This window comes from Eubalaena glacialis, chromosome 1 (assembly GCF_028564815.1).
Source record: "Eubalaena glacialis isolate mEubGla1 chromosome 1, mEubGla1.1.hap2.+ XY, whole genome shotgun sequence".
In the NCBI taxonomy this organism is placed as follows: domain Eukaryota; kingdom Metazoa; phylum Chordata; class Mammalia; order Artiodactyla; family Balaenidae; genus Eubalaena; species Eubalaena glacialis.
Genome location: NC_083716.1, coordinates 8,080,927 through 8,098,789, shown reverse-complemented (window position 1 = coordinate 8,098,789; position 17,863 = coordinate 8,080,927). Strand labels below are relative to the sequence as shown.

The 17,863-nt window shown below is 49.3% G+C and overlaps 1 protein-coding gene across 2 annotated transcripts in view; it reads right to left on the bottom strand.

The window, feature by feature from the left end:
* The window catches only part of CHST15 (carbohydrate sulfotransferase 15), an 81,945-nt gene that overhangs the window by 62,969 nt on the left and 1,113 nt on the right, over positions 1 to 17,863 (bottom strand). Inside the window, exon 1 of one of the 2 annotated variants that reach the window (XM_061185736.1) lies at positions 17,757 to 17,829. The exons of the other annotated variant lie outside the window; for it this stretch is intronic. The gene's annotated coding sequence lies outside the window, so the exon portion shown is untranslated. Of the gene's footprint in view, positions 1 to 17,756; positions 17,830 to 17,863 lie in introns of those variants that run through there. 2 annotated transcript variants of the gene reach the window in all.

Genomic DNA, 17,863 nt, shown 5'->3' with positions numbered 1-17,863 from the left:
AAATAATCATTTGACTCAGTTTTTGTACCTCGTCCACCCAACAGAACCCAAGCTCCATGAGGGCAGAGGCTGGGCATGTCTTAGCCACCACCGGCTCCCAGCAGCCGATGTTTATTTCCTTGTCTGTGTCCATCTGTGGGTTAAGGCTCAGAGTGGGGACACCAAGGCATTCCCAACACTTGGCTCTCCATCAATCTTATTTCTCCCTCTCCTTGACATCTCCTGTAGAAAGAGTGGTGTGCAGCCGTGAGGCAAGTCCTAGAATCAAATCTCAGCCCAGCCGCTGCCAGCTGGTTGACCCTGGGCAAGTTACCAAACCTCTCTGAGCTTTATCTACCCCTCAGGGCTGGAGGGGAGACTGACTTAGGCTAATCACTGACCACAGTGTCTCAAACATGATAGCATTATTTTCTTGTATCTTTACAGTTTCCTTCCATTTGAGGCCATTGTCCAAGAAGGCCAACTCGCAGGCCAGAACAGGGATCCAGCACCTGATTCATTCATTCATTAACAGGTTCCACTCAGTGCAGCTGGCCCAGGCACGGGACACAGTGGGTGGACCCCACAGACAAGATCCCAGCCGCTTCGGTGTTTGTGAGGTTTTGCAGCGGGGAGAGGTTGTTTGCACATTCATCTTTTCATGTTTCTCTCTCTCTCTCTCTCTTTTGGTTTATGCATCAAGATTTTTTCCCCAATAGCTTTAAACCCAACATATTATTTATCTAAGACTCCCGCACCGGGTAATAAAAATATTATAGGTTTTTTTCCTATTATTTTTCTTTTCAAAATAAAAACAATGATTGCAGATGTCTTCACAGGGAAAATAAATAAAACCAGCTTTTGTTTGCACACCAAGGTGCTATAACTTGTCATTTCCTGAGTAAGTTAAGTGCTGGCTGAGTGTAGCCTTGAAAGGGAGGACCTGATTCCGGCCACCCAGGTACCACAGACAGTCTTGGGCTCAGCAAGGGCAGCTATGGCCTCCAGAACCTGATTCCTGACCAGCAATCTCTCCCCAGCCAGGAGATGTATAAAAGACGGTTTCTTTCTTTCTTCGAGCATCACAGCCCCATTCAGACCCATCAGCTTGCGACAATGAAAGGAGAGCACAGCGTCCCGGCTCCCTTTGAGCTCACACACACCCCCAGTGACCTCTGTACAAACTGAGAACAAAAGGCGGGGAATCCAGTGGCGGTGGCAGTAACTCCCCCGAGACGTGCCTCTGAAGAGCTTTCCTTAGGGATTCTGAGCAGAGCAACCCCCAAGCTCCTCCCCCAATAAAAAATAACTTTAATCCTCATTCAAGATCACCGGTTCCAATTTAAAACCTGCAAGTCCCGGCTCTCCTCTGCTGGAACCTCCCCTCTCTTTGGCAGGCAGCCCTGGATGCTACTTTCTGCTTCTCCACCGGCTTCTAAGAGGAAACTGGCACCCGCTGAGCCTGTACAAGTCCCAGCTCAACACGCGGGAGAGAACAAAGACTTAACACAAAGAAGAACCGGGCCTTCCAAGCCCTGCAGCCACTTGCTCCAGAGGAGGGATGCTTCAGGCGCTGGAGTCTGTTTCCTCGCCAAGATGCGCTGTCCGCCCCCTCCCACCCCCGACTTTGCACACTGGCTCTCTCCAGGGTTGGAAAAGGAGAAGGGTGACCTACAGGGGTCCTGAGAGCCTGGACCTCTCCAGAGGCCTTCCACTCAGCTGGGAGGGCACAGCCCAAGCAGTGGACACCAGAGATGAAAGCCAAGATAGGATGGAGCTGGCCCTCTAGGGACCGAGGCACAGGGTTACAAACAGAAACACACATTAACCATTGCGAGGTGCTGGATTTTGTCAGCCTTTTATATTCTGCAGTGAAAAATCACTGGCTTTATACACACACATACACACACGCACACACCCAAAATCTAGAAGGGTTTTGTATCCTCCTCCAAGCTGAACTGTCACACAGTAGGAATTCTGGTCCTTGTACCTGTCCATTCTGAAGAGTCCAAAGGTGGATTTTTCCAGATTCCTGATGCATGGAACCTCAGAAAGCCACATAAAATCCCACCAGCAGACCAGGACAATCCCTCCATGAACCGATTCAGCTCAGCAAATCTCTCCTAAGCATGTACAGGGGTCAGGAGCCCTGCCAGAGCCCGCAGAGCACACCTAGGTGACGTGGCCACAGCCCTGTCCTCCTGATGCTTACAATCTACTGTTCCCACAAGTTGCTACAGGTCAAGGTGATCTAGGATGAGCATGATACAAGATGCCCAGGGACAGCTCCGAGGGCTGCAACCCATGCAGTCACACAGGGCCCGGTGCCCAGAAGGGCCCCGCACTTGGTTTAATGCTCTACTGTCCCCATTTTGAAGTTCTTAATAATTTTTTCATAAGGGGCTTGCATTTTCATGTTGTACTAAGGCCTGCAAATTACAGAGCCAGTTCTGCAGATACCGAAAGAGTAATACAGTCAGGATTAAACGGAGAGAAAAATCACATCCAGAGAGCTTCTCTTATTCCTGGTACATGTAACAGCTAAAGTACAAATGAATACTTGGAAATGACATTACACCCTGGGTTTAATCCCATCATTGGTTTAAGGAGAGACCTTTCCAGGGTCATTGCAGAATCAGAATCTTCCATACTATACCAGGAGTGAAGTTAGCAAAATCAGTTTCCATGAGCCTGTTTATCATAACTCTGGTCTATAACAGCACCTTTTCTAATGCAGCTCGGCCTGACGATTTTAAAATTACGGGGACCTTTAATTTATCAAGCTAATGTGATTACAAAGCCAGCCCAGAGTCTAGCCATCTCAGAGGCTCTCAAGTGGAGGCCCCGCCTGTGAAATTTATGATCTGAAGCTTACGCTCTTCCAGCCCCTTTAAATGGGAAAATCTTTACCTTAGTTGAGGGATGAACTCATTCCACAATCTGAAAAAAAAAAATTAAGCCCTTCCACAAGTGCTCTGCTCTGTTAGTTTTTACAGCTCGTCCGCAGACAAAGAGGTTTAAATACCATTTACCAACAAGCTTCATTTTAACCTTCCTTTGCGGAGGATGCAAAATCAATTACGTATCTGCTGATAACGTCCTCGCATCACGTTCTGGTGGCATCTCACAATTAATGCAGTCCATGAGGCTGACCGTGAGCGGCTTCACACAACACCTTCTCGTTATTACAAGCATCATTCTGACCCATTCTGACCCCATAGGGGGTTCAGACACAGCATAATGCATGGGGATTTTGCGTCTTTAAGAAATCAGTTTGTAGATGGTTCAATTAAAATACACCAGAGCATAATTCAATCGGAATTGAGGTTCCCATCAAACCAAATTAGGCAGCAGAAATCTTCCCAACCTTAAAAGTCCCTACAAGGTACAGGGTAGAAATTTCACTCAGCTCTTTGGAGTGTTTCTTCCTCTACTGATATAACTGTTTTCACCAGTAAAATCAACTGCACTCAAAGACAGAAGGGACATGACATCTTCTTAGCCAAGCCCCTCGTGTTGCAGGTGAGGAAAGAGGCTCAGAGAAGTCAAGTAAGCAGCCCCAGGACACAGAGTAGTCAGTGAGAACTGGGACCAGAGATGCAACGGCCTGAAAAAATGAGGGCAGCCCTACAAGGTAAGAGCCAGCAACCTCTAAAGTCAGACTGCCTGGGTTCAAGTCTCAATACTATCATTCATAAGCTACCAAAACCTGGGCAGGGTGACCCTCTCTAGCCTCAGTTTTCACATCTGTAAAATGGGGGTGTTAATCGTGTTTGTTTCAAAGGTTGCTGAGAGTAAATGGAATAATGTAAAGTCCAGGACATACTAAGTACCCAAATGTGGGTTACTATTATCAGAACTCAAGTTTCTCAATTCCCTGTCTTGTGTTCTATTTCACCAAACTGTTCTTTATATTATAGGTTCTTTACCTCTGAGAATCTCCCAGATCTAGGGAAGAAGGCTATGTGTGTGCACACCCCAGGCATGAGGCACCTACAGAGCACCAGGTGGGCACACGGAGACATGAAATGCATAAATTGTGGGTCTTCCAGAATTTGTTTTGATCTGATGAAAACTAATTTTAACTGATGGCCAATTGGAAGGAATCCAAAAACAATCTAAAAGATAAATGACAACATTGAAGTTCATGAAATTCTAAAATGCTTCCAAAGTGCTGTGGGTCCCTAGGTTTAATAAAATTAGATGGCAGCAGAATAAGGTCTGTAGCTTAGTGATGGCATTGTACCCATGTCAATTTCCTGGTTTTAATAATGTTCTATGGTTATGTAAGATGTTATCATTGGGGGAAGCTGGTTGAAGAGTACATAGGAACTCTGTATTATTTTTGCAACTTCTTGTGAGTCTAAAATTATTTCAAAATAAAAAGCAAAAATAAAATTATGAGGCAGAATCTAGGAGCGCCAAAAGATTAAGGGGACTCTTGGCAAGTCTTCAACATGTCAAAACATCTGGGGGTAGCCATGGGAGGGAGGAAGAACCTCCACGTGAGAGCATACAGGAGGAAGTCAAGTCCTGAGGGACGGATGGGACTCGGTCAAGGCCAGGGGAAGAAAGCGATGCTCAAGGCAGGGGCCGCACCAGCACGGGAGTTTGCTATGCCCTGGTCCCCCCTCCAAAGGGTCCCCTCTCCCCGAAGTGGGCTGCCTGGAGCTGTCACCGAATTCAAGTGAACAGCCACATGCTCACCTTTGGGACTTCACAGACTATTTCAGTCTTGTTTTTATGAGTGTGGTTTCAGCTGCCCACCCAAGACTTCCCCCGTCAAGCATGTGCTTACATAAAAATAACTTCTGCTCTCAAACCCTAAGTGAGAGGACAAGGAGGATGGGGGTTTTCTTTGCTTCTCACTAGCCCTGCTTTTTGAAACTGCAGCAGCTGTGGGCCAGCCAGCATGGGACAAGGGTTCTTCACCCAGAGATGAGACAGTGAGAAAGCGAAGCTATAAAGGAAAATTCGGGGGATGTAGAACAGAAAACAACGGGCATCAACCCAAGGGTGCTCTAAACCAAGTCCTCTGACCAGCTCTCCCAAGCCTACCTGATCCCATCCCATCAACTGATCCCCTCCTAGGATCTTGGCATTGGCTGTTCCCTCTGCCTGGGATGCTCTTCCCGAGCTCCAGAAAGTGGTGCCTTCTTGTCATTCAAGAATCAGCTTAGATGTCACCTTTTTGGAAAGGCCTTCTCCGATCACCCAGACAGTCACTTCCCATCCCATAGCACTTATTATTGTCTGTTCTCTGATATTCGTGAACTCATCCATGAGAATATACACTCTGTGAGTGCAGGGACCCTGTCCGTCTAATTACTGCTGGATTCCCAGCTCTTAGGACAGCACTGGGCACACAGTAGGTCCTCAATCACTGGAGGATGGCTCTTAAAGGGGGTGCAGAGCCTGAGTCAGAAGAGTTGAAGATGAAGGGTCAGGCTCTCAAATGGTGTTCGTTAACGAAGTTGAAGGATCAGGGGCAAGTCATTTCACCCCCGCAGGTCTCGGTTTCTCCAGCTGGAAAAGCGGGGTGAGCAGGACAGGAAAACAACCCAGACGACCGGTAAGACCCTTGCCGTTTCCGCACTGTGGGTCGAGGTTTTCAATCAATCAATGTATTCTTGCCTTTCCTCCTTTCATCCATTTGTCCATCCATCCAATCATTCTTTCCCATGGGTTGGGTCCTGGGGATATAACCTTGAGTGAGACACACCTCCTATCCTACAGGGACAAATAACCTTCTAGTGGCAGAGAGCGAAAGGAGGTAATTCCTGCACTGACCAGCTAATAAGGGCCAAGGAGACTCCTGGGTCTCCGGCTGGGCCATTCATGCAGAGAAGGAAACCAGAGCTAAAACCCACAGATGCTGCAGTGATGGAACATGGATGTTAGTTACATCCAGGGAATCTGATCAAGAAACCCAAAGACAGTCACAGTCGAGGACAGGCTGAGGACAGAAGAGGATCACTCCTGAGATTTCTGATTATCTGTCCCCCATCTTTGCCATGGAAGGACTGGAAATCCTCCTCAGGAGAACAATTACAATCACTGCTACATTCCATCTTAACCAAAGAGCTTAACACACGCGCCCACGTACGAACATGAGTACATGTGACCACACATGAGCACACACACACAGATGCCCTGGGCCAACCCCTGAAGAACTCATGTAGGACTGGAGTATGCATATTTCTTTCAAAACGCCCCATAGGAGTTCTGATGTGGCACCCTGGATTTAGAGTCAACGAGCCTCCTGCAAAGTTTCCTTCTGATTACAGTTGTAGAGGTCAATGATAACAGCGTGAAATGTATCCAGGAGGAGCTTAGCAGGTAAACTTTCCTAAGCATTGAGAACATTCCAGTCACAAAACAAAAGCTAGTCTGGGGGGTGGGGGTGGGGGTGGTGGGCGGAGTGTGATGAATTGGGCAATTGGGATTGACATGTATACACTGATGTGTATAAAATTGATGACTAATAAGGACCTGCTGTATAAAAAAATAAATAATATAAAATTCAAAAAAAAAAAAAAAGAGACGAGCTAGAGCGAGGCTGAATGATAAGGTTCAGACAACAGACTGGTGATTGTTGGGGGGCAGGGAAGCCTGAGGGGAGGGGAAATGAGTGAAGGTGGTCAAAAGGTACAAACTCCCAGTTATAAGATAAATAAGTCCTGGGGAATTGAATGTGCAGCATGGTGACTATAGTTAACAATACTGTATTGTGTTTTTGAAAGTTGCTGAGAGTAAATCTTAAAAGTTCTCATCACAAGAAAAAAAATTGCAACTACGTGAGGTGATGGATGGCAGCTAAACCTATTGTGGTGATCATTTTGCAACATAAACATATATCAAATCATGATGTTGTACACCTTAAAGTAATACAATGTTATATGTCAATTATATCTCAGTAAAACTAGAAAAAAAAAAAGGAAAGAACAAAAAAACAAAAGCTAGTCTGGGGATTCAGCTCAACACCCCGGGACGCACCCCCAGCCCTTGCAACACACCCACCCGGGAGAGCTGCCCGCAGGTCCCGCACATTTCCTTCCTGGCTGTGGCCCAGCCTAACTCTTTAAAAAACAACTTCATAATGTACCCTGGAGTCACAGTCACAGCCCCTTGTTTATGGGCTCGGCCAGATCAGATAAAATTTCATTCTCTGAATTGGTTCCTAATTTAATTACTCTCCGGATAAGCGCTGGCCTCCCATGGCTGCAGGGGACGGACTCAGAAGGCACTGGCGCCATGAGCCACGAGCTGCACTTCTCCCTTGGCAGCTGGTGGAGGATGGGTTGCTCTGGGGCCTTTGCCGATCAAAGGGGATTAGAACGGTGGGCTTGGGCCAGGCGGGCACCGTCTGTCCACCCGACCAGCCTGTGTTTACTGTCGCCAGCCAATCAAGAGGGTGACCTGCGGTTTGACTAAGCGCTCAGGGAAAACGTTCAGGGTAACTGGACTGACTCTGAAAACCCCGATTCAGTCCTGACTCTGTGTGGCCTCTCTGGGCTTCGGTTTCCCCATCTACAAAATGGGGCTGCACTATGTTTCCCTGAAGCCCTTTCCAAGCTCTAGAATTCAGACAATTCAGGTGGGGATCAGAACCTCATCTGAGAATCAAGCCTTCTCTAGGGCCAGGGAAAAAGCACATAAAAAAGTAAATGAATCTTATTATTAAAAGCAAGTAAAAATATCTCATAAATTTTAATTCTAGAAATGGAAACGTGTCCACACAAAAACTCATAAATGAACGTTTATAGCAGCACTATTCATAAGGGCCAACAGGTGGAGAACACCCAAATGTCTATCAACAGATGAATGGATAAATAAAATGTGGTCTATTCATACAATGGAATATTATTTGGCCATAAAAAGGAATGAAGTACTGATGTAAGCTACCATATGGATGAACCATAAAACATTATGTTAAGTGAAAGAAACCAGACCCACACAAAAAACATATTATATGATTTCATTCATCTGAAGTCCAGAATAGAGAAATCAATAGAGGTAGAAAATAGATTCCTGGTTGCTTAAGGCTGGAGGGTGGGGGGTGAATGGAGAGATAGAGGGCTGAAAGCTAATAGGTACATGGTTTCTTTCTGATACAATGAAGTGTTCTAAAATTACATGTGGTGCTGGTTGCACATGTCTGTGAACATACTAAAAACTACAGAATTGTATACTTTAAATGGGTGAATTTTATGTTGTGTGAATTACATCTCGTTAAAGCTGTTTTATAAAAAGGACAGGTTGAATGGGCAAAAAAGTCTGTTGCATGATTTGGGAGATTGGGATTGACATATATACACTAATATGTATAAAATAGATAACTAATAAGAATCTGCTGTATAAAAAAATAAAAGAAATAAAATTCAAATTAAAAAAATCAGATGAGAACTTCATAAAATATATATACACATAAATACACACACACACACACACACACACACACACACACACACACACACACGTCTCCCTAAACAATCCTGTACCTTCATAACTGATCCAAAGGTACATAAACCCACACACACACACAGAAAAAAAGAAACTGCTGACTTAAAAGTGGGCAGGCCTGCATTTTTCTATTGATTTGTTTCAGTTTTAACAGCCAAAAGCAAATTTATTTTCTACCATCTAAATGGCAACTGAGGTTTCATCTACTTTCCAATACATCATTTTTATTCTCTGAGCCAAACTGTGAACAATGCAAAAGATCCGTGGATTTTCAGCTGTCGACCCATGGGCAAAAGATTTTTTTTTTTCCTGGAAGCTATTTCCAATAAAGAGGCCACATTTGTTAAGCTCACTCTTCCCTTTTGTACATCTTTCCATATCTAATTTCTCACAGAAACTGCTACAGAGCAGGTATAAATAGCTTTTCAAAGTTAGGGCAACACAGATATCAGGCTGATCCCACTTTCATTAATCGGAGCCTTCTTTCATCCTCTCATTTAGTGCTGCTGATAACTTTCTTAGCCAAGTTCAACATGTCCTAAAAGCAGCTATTTCCTCTGACTTTCAATATAGTGCACTTGGATTACTAGCCTGAAGTGGCGTTGGATGGGGCCTTCCTGGAACTATTATCTTTATAGAGAGTTGTGACAGAATAAGGGAAGGTCCCATCACTGAAGGTCAGGCTACAGATGACCAAAGAAAAGGCAATCGTGAGCTTCCCACGGTTCAAGAACACCCAGGTACACAGGAAGATGGTCCTCCCTAAGGACTCACCATTTCTAAGCCCACACGGTGTTTCTTTCAGACAAGAAATACTGATGGGTCAAAGTAAGAGGCAAACAGGGGAAGTTTAGTGCTTAATGCTGGATGGTACACAGGCAGCGTGGGCCTACAACTCAGCTCTCCACGCCCCTCCCCTCAGACCACCACCCTGTTTTACTTCCTCCCCTGGGTGGGGCTCAGCATCCTGGGACCCCAAGCAGAAAGATGCTTGAAACTCCTATAGCCAGGACACCATGCCCTTTGCAAGACAGGGAAGGAGTCCTGCTACCTCAAAACTGAGTCCCAGTCCTAAGGCAACAGTGCCCAGTGGGAGAGGAGGTGTTGGTCCCACCAGAGAGAAGGGCCGTGGGCTGGCTGGGATGCCATACAAAGGAGGTCCTGGTAGCAGCCAAACAGAGGCCAGAGCTGGGGGCCCCGGCCCTGCCAAGACCCCCCTGGGTCCCCACTCATTTGTCCTTCACCCTGTGATGATAGGGAGGTTTCCAGGCGGGGGACGAGCCTGGATTCAGGGCTGGCTTATGGACTATGTTGGCCCTCTCCAACAGACCAGACATCCCCCACTCTATTGAGAATCTGGAGAGAGACTTTCCATCGAGGGCTGCCAACAGAGAGTTTGGAGAATAAACCCACCCAACACACACACACACACACACACACACACACACACACACAGTGCCAGGAGCAGAGGCCCTGGCCCAGCCCGACTGCAGCCCCCAATCTCTCATTGCAAAGAAGAGGGCAGAGACCAAATAAGTGGTGATATCCTGCCTCCAGCAAATGTCTGACAAATCTGCACTTTTCTTCATGGAAAATTAAAAAGCTAAACTGCCCCAAGAATCTGATGGAGGATGACATCCTCCAGGGGCCCTCAGACTTCATCCTTGAACCAGAAACGAGATGGCGGAAAGAACACCAATCCCCGCATTCTTCTCACATCTTCCTACAGCAACAGCAATTCTGAAATCAGGTGTCTGGTTACATGACCCAGAGATGAGCCAGCTGCGGCCAACTCCCACCTGGATGTCTAGGAAACTGAGGACAGAGAAGCCGGCCGGTCCCACGGGACCTGGGCCAAAACTTCGCCCTGCCCGGGGTGGTTGCAACTTAATAGACAGCGTGATCATAAGTGTCTGCCGGGAAACCCAACTACTTGACCCAATTCCCCGGGGCAACTCTGCTTTCTTGTAATCCTGGAGATCCCTTACGTGCACAAAGCAAATACGGTTCTGTGTGTGTACATTTGGAAGACTTTATATAAACAGGTTCATGAATCGGAGGCAGTAATCCTCTGTAGACCAATACTCTGATTTTTGGTTTGGAAATTATGGTCCCTATAAATACGTGCCAGGACATACTTTATATTTTTAATGCAAATATTTACATTCCAAACAAAGGAGCATGGAACTTAAAGACAAGCTATTTATACTGGCCATAAGAAACACTAACGGCCGCCACATTTCTTTCCTGAGTAAATGGCTCCTGCTTCTATTCCTGAAATACCAACCAAAATTCCATAACGTTTATCCCCAAGACTCTCAAGACACAAAAAAAACTGTGGTCACTACCTTTAATAGCCCAAGAATCTAGTGTCAGGAAATCCAAGGTTATTACATTAGGCTCTTGACTCCTTCAGAAATTTAGTGACAAGCATTAACTCTCCTGCACCATGCTGCCAAATTGGGGATACTTTTCTGTCTTCTGGCTGCACACCCAGAGGCCCACATGAAATCCATCACAGCCCTTTCTCCAGGACTAGCTGGCTTTTGATGCATTAATTCAACAAATGACAGTCTCTCGTGACTGAGTGGGCCCCCAGACAGCCTCCTCACCCTTGAGAGGCTTGCTGGGCCTGGGTGAGTGGACCACACCCAGGAAAACTAGAAAGAACGTGGTATAAAGTAGGTTGAGTTCAATAGCGTAGAATTGCAGACGCTCAGAGGAGGATGGTAACACCTGGATGGGAGGATATGGAGAGATGGTAAGAATTACTGGCAAAGCTTCCCGAAGGTGGTGATGGGAGGGGGGGCAGGGGGCTGATGAAGGTTCAGGCCATGCAAAGAGGGGGCTGGATCCACAGTTCCCCTCTGGGATGAACCAGGAGGGAGAACCAAGAGGAGGCAGAAAAGGCTCTCCCACTCAGGCTACCAGGCTGTCAGTCAGCCCCTGGCTCCGTGGGCACACACCCCCCCCCTTGTAAATTACATGTGTGTTACAAAGGCTAACCATTATCTCAATCTGGCTAATCACTGCCATGCTCTGCAGATAACAAGGCCTGGTTAACAGGCTCACTTCCTAATCTCAATGTCCCCCTCAATATCCTTATCAACTGCATATCTAATGCTGCCCTTATCAACTTATGCCCAATAGGTGCCACGTGCCAGCCCCAAACCCCTGCCCGCCCCCCCCGCCCCCGTGGGTCAGGCCCTGGGCTAAGTACTTATTATTTGCTGTGTGTAGAGGTGGGGTGGGGGATCGGGGGGTGGGGGGGGGGTATCTTCTTGCCCACTCCTGATGTTTCCTTCCTCGTGGAGAGAGCGCCACCTGTGTACCACCACTTGTGTCTACACCTGGTGGTGTCCATCCACCCCCATCCCAGGAGTGTGCAAGGAGGACCTAGACATAGGTAGCCTGGCCTTGCCTCTTCCCACACAGAGTAGGCACTGCCCCCTGCTGGCTGCCCTGTGGAGGAAGGGGGCCGCCCCAGGGAGAGGCTGCCGCTTTCCCACTCAACCTGTGACTCAGGGGAGGTCAGCCGGCCTAACTGCCCACTTCTCACTTGAGGATTGCGATGCCCACGTGCCCACCGGTTCGATCACATTCTACTATGTCTACTTCAGTCGGGAACAAACATTGCATTTTTACCTCCACCCCTCTTTCTCCTCCCCTCTCTCTCAGTAGGTTCAGAACTTGGCCAGGAAAGAGGGGTTCAGTTTGGGGAGCTCCCTTGAACCCTAACTTGTACTACTGGTACTCAAACTACACTACAAGGACAAGGTAGAGATTATTAACCCCACTTTACAAATGAGCAAACCGAGGCACAAGGAGATTAAACCACTTGCCCAGGGTCATGATCAAACGCAGGTCAACGTGGTGCCCAGGCTCACCCCACCACCTCCAAGGGTCTATACAGGATTCAACACCCAGGCTAAAAGAACATCCGCATGATGGGCACCAAACATTTGGTTGATTGGAAAATGAAGGTGCTGGCCGAACTTACTTCATCCAGCCCGAGTCAGTTAACGTGTGTCACGAAGGGCAGACAGAGCTGCCCAGACCCCTTTCAACAAGGGGTGAGAAAATAACACGCCTTCACAGACCTCTCAGACTCTGAAATGCACCTTCTAACATCACAGCAAATGTGCCACGGGCCCCGGCCCTTGGGGCAGCACCCTACAAGGGCACAGCACAGCGGGACAGAACTTCCCCCAAGATCCAGGGCTGCCCCGAGAGGGATAGAATTGCCAACTCTCAGGCCCTTTCCCCCTCAGAGGCAACTCCACTACGTTTTCGACCACAGGGAGCAAAAAGGGCCAGCAAACACATACCCCATTTCAAGAGAAGACGTGAAACCACCAGGTTCCCGAATATCACTGGAAAAAACAATTGCGCCTGCCCTGTAATCCAATTATTTGCCCATGTTGGGGTATTTTGCAGGCACCTGGGTAACTAGGCTGCCTGTTTCAATATTTTTATCACAAACACAATTCTGGAAAGTGTCCAGGTTTCCATTATAATGATACTCTCTGCTTTTGAGGATCTGCCAGCCTCACTTTCTTCAGAGACCTGAAAGGCCTGGACCAGGACAAACTCTAGAAATGTAGCATAGGTGTCAGGGAGAGCCTGCCCCGGCAAAAAGGCCCCCCCCCCCCACACCTGCTCAGGACTCTTTGAAGCTTGCAGTGGTGCTCAAGATGTAACATTCAAAAGCCAGCCACCCCAGCACACTTCCTGGTGTGCCCTGGGCTTAAGCGCATCTCATAGGAGCACAGCCAAACGGACCTACAGCCTGTCCACAGCGTTCCGCTGGAAGCATCCCAGAGGGCAACTGTGGATCCAGCCCCCTCTTTGCACAGATGAAGAAGTAGCCCAGAGAGGTGAAGCAACCAGCCTGACTAGAATCCAATGTGTCCTGGGGCTCCTGGCCTTACGGGGTGTCAGAGAAGCCCTCTGAGGTAGAATATGCTAGAATTCCACCCCACACACACACCAAGAAATATACACATCTACATAAAAATCTGTACGTGCAATTTCAGAGAGATCAGAGACGTCCCCCGTCCCTGGTTATGAGCTCTAGAGCTAAAGAACACCACAAAAGCCGATGTTTCTTAAGCACTTACTGTATGTCAGGCACCACTGCAAGTGTCTGGCAGGTATTGTCATGTATAGGACCCCAGCCCTCAGGCCAGGGGTGAAGTCGCCCCAGACCACTCCAATGTCAGAGTCGCTAACCCAGGCTCCTGCCGCACTCTGGGCAGCACTGTGTAACTCTGACTTGCGCAAGTTCTGCCTCGCCCACTACTCTGAGTGCTGCCTCTCAGCTCCCACGCACCTGGCCCTGGGCCTGCACCTGGAAGAAGGCGTAAATGCTGCATGTAGCTGCTGCTGATGAAAGAGGCTGCTCGCGTTTCCAGTACATCCTTTTCGAAATCAGCAGAGACTGAGAACCTGCTTTCTTCTGCCACCTCCCCGCCCCTTACCACTTGCTGATTCACACCCGCCTTCCCCTTCTAGAGCCACGATTGTTTTTCTCCACCTCCAGCCCCATTTCCCTCCTTCCTCCACTGCCATTCTGTGCTCCTAGCTCCTGCACATCCGGATGGCTAAAAGCTTCTTCCCTGTGATCTCCAGCAGTCTCCCTGCCCTCTGATTGAGACAAAGGGGGACACCTGTCTGACCTGGCTGGCACAGGGCCAGCTGGGAATCAGTAGGGGCCCGGCAAATGACAGCTGTTATGACCAAATGTCTTCCTCCCCAACCCCCGTACTTAAAAAATATATATATTCTGTTTTGGCCCAAATCCACAGAAAACCTTTACTTTTCTTCCTAGATATGGAGACTGGATACTCAGTAGAAAACTTCCACCTCTATGCTTCATTTCATGCTGTGAAGACACGGGTCTACACATAGATCATCTCGTCCCAGTGCTTCATTTTAAAGGATGAGCGCCTCAGGAAGGAAATCAGACCCCAGCACTTGAGAACAATAACGAAAGACCCTGCGCAAGTCAAAACAGTCTCCCAGTACGTTGTTAGCTAAGTGAGAAGACAGGCTCTGGATTCACAGCAAAGCAACACAGTTACGGCGGAACTCAGTCAACATCACCTGAGCATCCTGACTTTCAGGTGGATGTACCGTTCTCACCAGTGGCTGAAAGTGTCGCTTCTAAATCACGTGCTGCTAAAGAGATGCCCAGTGACAGAGGGCTCACACAGTGACACTCCCAGGCCAGCTACGTTTCCAAATAGTTTCTGTTTTTAGAATTTAAGGAAACTCCTCTCTCATACAAATGCGTCCCAAATGACACCTGGCAATCCAGGGCCTGCTGAGACCTGGGGACCAGGACAGGGTCTGAATACAGGGACAGGAAGCAAGAGCTCCCCACCACAGCGAATGTCCATTCATCTAGAAGTTTCCAAGAGGCTCCAGCCCAGCAGGGTGGGATGAAAGAGCCGGCCCAGGAGCTGGAGAATCAGAGACCTGGGCTGACTTTCCACTTCTGGGCTGTGTGACTTCAGACCCACTGCTCCGAGCCTCAATTTCCACATCAGTAAAAGGAGACCCCTCCTCCACAACCCACCTCTCACTTTCCTTGCCTTACTGTCCTGCCCACCTTTGAACGCAGCTCGCTTTTCATCTGTCCATCAGGTACAGGCATTTTTGCCTGCTCCCTTCCTACGAGGGCTGGGACTCTGTCTTATCATGGTATACTATTTGATAATGAAATTATATGAAAAGTTTTAGGCAGGGTGTCTCTTTCCACATGACAAGAATTCATCGCTTTGCAAGGCAGAAATAGAGACACAGATGTAGAGAACAAATGTATGCACACCAAGGGGGGAAGGGGGGTGGTGGTGGTGTGATGAACTGGGAGATTGCGATTGACATATATACACTAATATGTATAAAATAGACAACTAATAAGAACCTGCTGTACAAATAAATAAATAAATAAAATTCAAAAAAAAAAAAGAATTCATCAAATAGCTATTGAATGGATGCATGACACACAGCACATGAAGGAGCCGGGCACATGGCCACAGGCATATTGGGCACCCGTCAATTCTCAGTCCCTCGGCCTCGGGGAGATGCGATCCCCATGCCCTGTCAGGTGTCACATGTCTCTGACAGTGGGATGCCCTCCCCAGTACACAGACACAGGGCCAGATGTCAAGCTTCAGACCTCCTGGCAGAGCACTCACCCCACCCCCTACTTGTAGAACTGGAGCCCACACTTAAATGTCCAGGCTCGAGAATTCTCTTGAAAAGTAACAAGACTTGCCAAGTTGATTTTTTTTTCCCCCAACTGGCGGGAGCTGAGTCGAAGCTGCCCTCTTTAGGTAGGGCATGTGCTCACCTGCCCAGGGCAGCCCCAGAGTGTCTCCCCTCTCCCCATCCCCTGGAGCTAGCCCGGATGCGGATGCTAGCCATGCCATCGGCAGATGCTAGGCGGATGCTAGCCGGCCACCTCCAGCCAAGCCCTAGGTGGCCTTGGACAGCCACAGTCTAATCACAACCCAGCCCTAACGTAAAGCTTCTGCTAGTGCAGGTTCCAAGAGCCTGGGGCTCCCGTGGCCCAGCTGGTTGACTTGGAGTTTCTTTTCTGCTCTTTCTCCAGACACCAAATAAGCAGAGTCCACTTCCCAACCTCTCCCAAACTTTCCTGTAAACATAGCCTCTTCCAGATGCAGGGATTAATCTTCTCTCCTTCAGGCCAGCGGAAAATCAAATTCCTCACCTCTTCTGGCCAGGGGCAGCAACAACAGAGGAGAAGAAAGGTGCAGACACAGAGCCCTCACGGCAGCCACAGTGACAGTGCCGGGATGCCTGGCCATCTAACCGTCAAAGAAAAGCAAGGCTCACGTGGGATCCACTATGGACAAACCTGCCTCTCCACCTCCCACACACAATATCCTGGATGAATTAACCCTGCTCACTGCAGTCATGCAATACCCAGAGAGAAAAAACATAAGAACATTATTGAATTTCCTTCAGAGGGCCCTAGAAATGGTTCTCCCAGGGAGCTGCACCTGGGAGGGAAGAAGAGCCCTGCAGCTCCACTTCTGGCTCAACTACGCACCTATGCACTGAGAGAGAGAGACCACGGCAAGCTGCTTCACCTTGCTGGCTCAGTTTCCCCATGCAGCAGGAGGCAAGGAAAACATTTTCCTGCCAATCTTTCAGGAGTATGAGAGAGAAAAACGTACTTGATTAAAAACTACCTAATAAAAAGGCATTTTTATTCCCATGCTATTTTAAACAAAGTCATATATGATTTGCACCTCAAGACAGCCTGATTCAACATACAGCTGGTAAAATTAATAAGTGCCACGTTCTGGAAGGGAGGGTTCCTGATTTTGCACCATTTGGGAGGGGGGCGGGAGTAGGAAAGCTGGGCATGGAAAATGGTGTGCGAGGTTCTAGAGGAACTTGGGGCAAATCTCCAGGCCTCAGTTTCCACCTGGGCGCCTCAGCGGGTGCACGTGCCCCCGGGCTGCTTTCTGCTCCAACACCGGCTGGCTGCCCTCTTAGGAACCGCAGCTGATAAAAAGGAGCTGGGGCCCTGCGAACCCCTCGGCTCAGCCTCACAGAACAGCGCGCCACATCCCTTCCCGGGGCGTCCTGCGGCTTCCTGGACATACAACTTCATTCCCCAAAACTCCGTGCCATCAACTCACCCAACGTGAATGCAGCGAAGGGCCTCGGGGAACCGGAATATGGGGGCCGGAGGAGCGAGTCTCAGCCCCAGCCTTTGCCGCCTCCTTCGCGAACCTCCCTGCTCGAGGCGCGGACGCCCAGCTGCCTACAGCCGGCACCCGAGCCCCAGCCTTCAGTCCACACCCGCCGCGCCAGCCCCGCGGGCCGACCCCGGGCGCAGGGCGGACGGGCAGCGTGGGCACCAGGACCGCGACGGGGCGGTCAAGCAGCCGCGCCCTGGACCCTGGCGGCTCCGAATCCTAAACACACACGCACACACAAGCGCGCGCGCCGGCCAATCCGTTCGCCCGGAGGAGTCGGAAGGCGCTTCCATAGCTCTTCATTCATTCCCCCAAAGGCGAGGTTCCCTTCTCCCGGGCGCCTCCATCCCAAGACCCTAGGGGGCTCCAAGGGGGCCAACTGCGCCACGAGCCGCCCGCCATCCGCCCACGGCCGCCGAGTCCTCTCCACCCGCACACACAACCCAAAAGACTCGCGCCCCATCACGATCGGCAGCGTCGCCCCCGCGCAGGGGCCGTTGCCACCCCGGCTCCCCACAGCTTCGTCACCCCGCAGCCCCACCGCCCGGCCGCCCCGCCGCGCCACTCGGCTCAGACCTGCAGCGCTCGGCTCGCCGCGCCCAGGCCGGCCGGGGACGCCGCCGCCGCCGCCGCCACCGCAGCCGGGAAGCGCCGGCTACTCCGGAGTCACGCCGCCTCCTGAG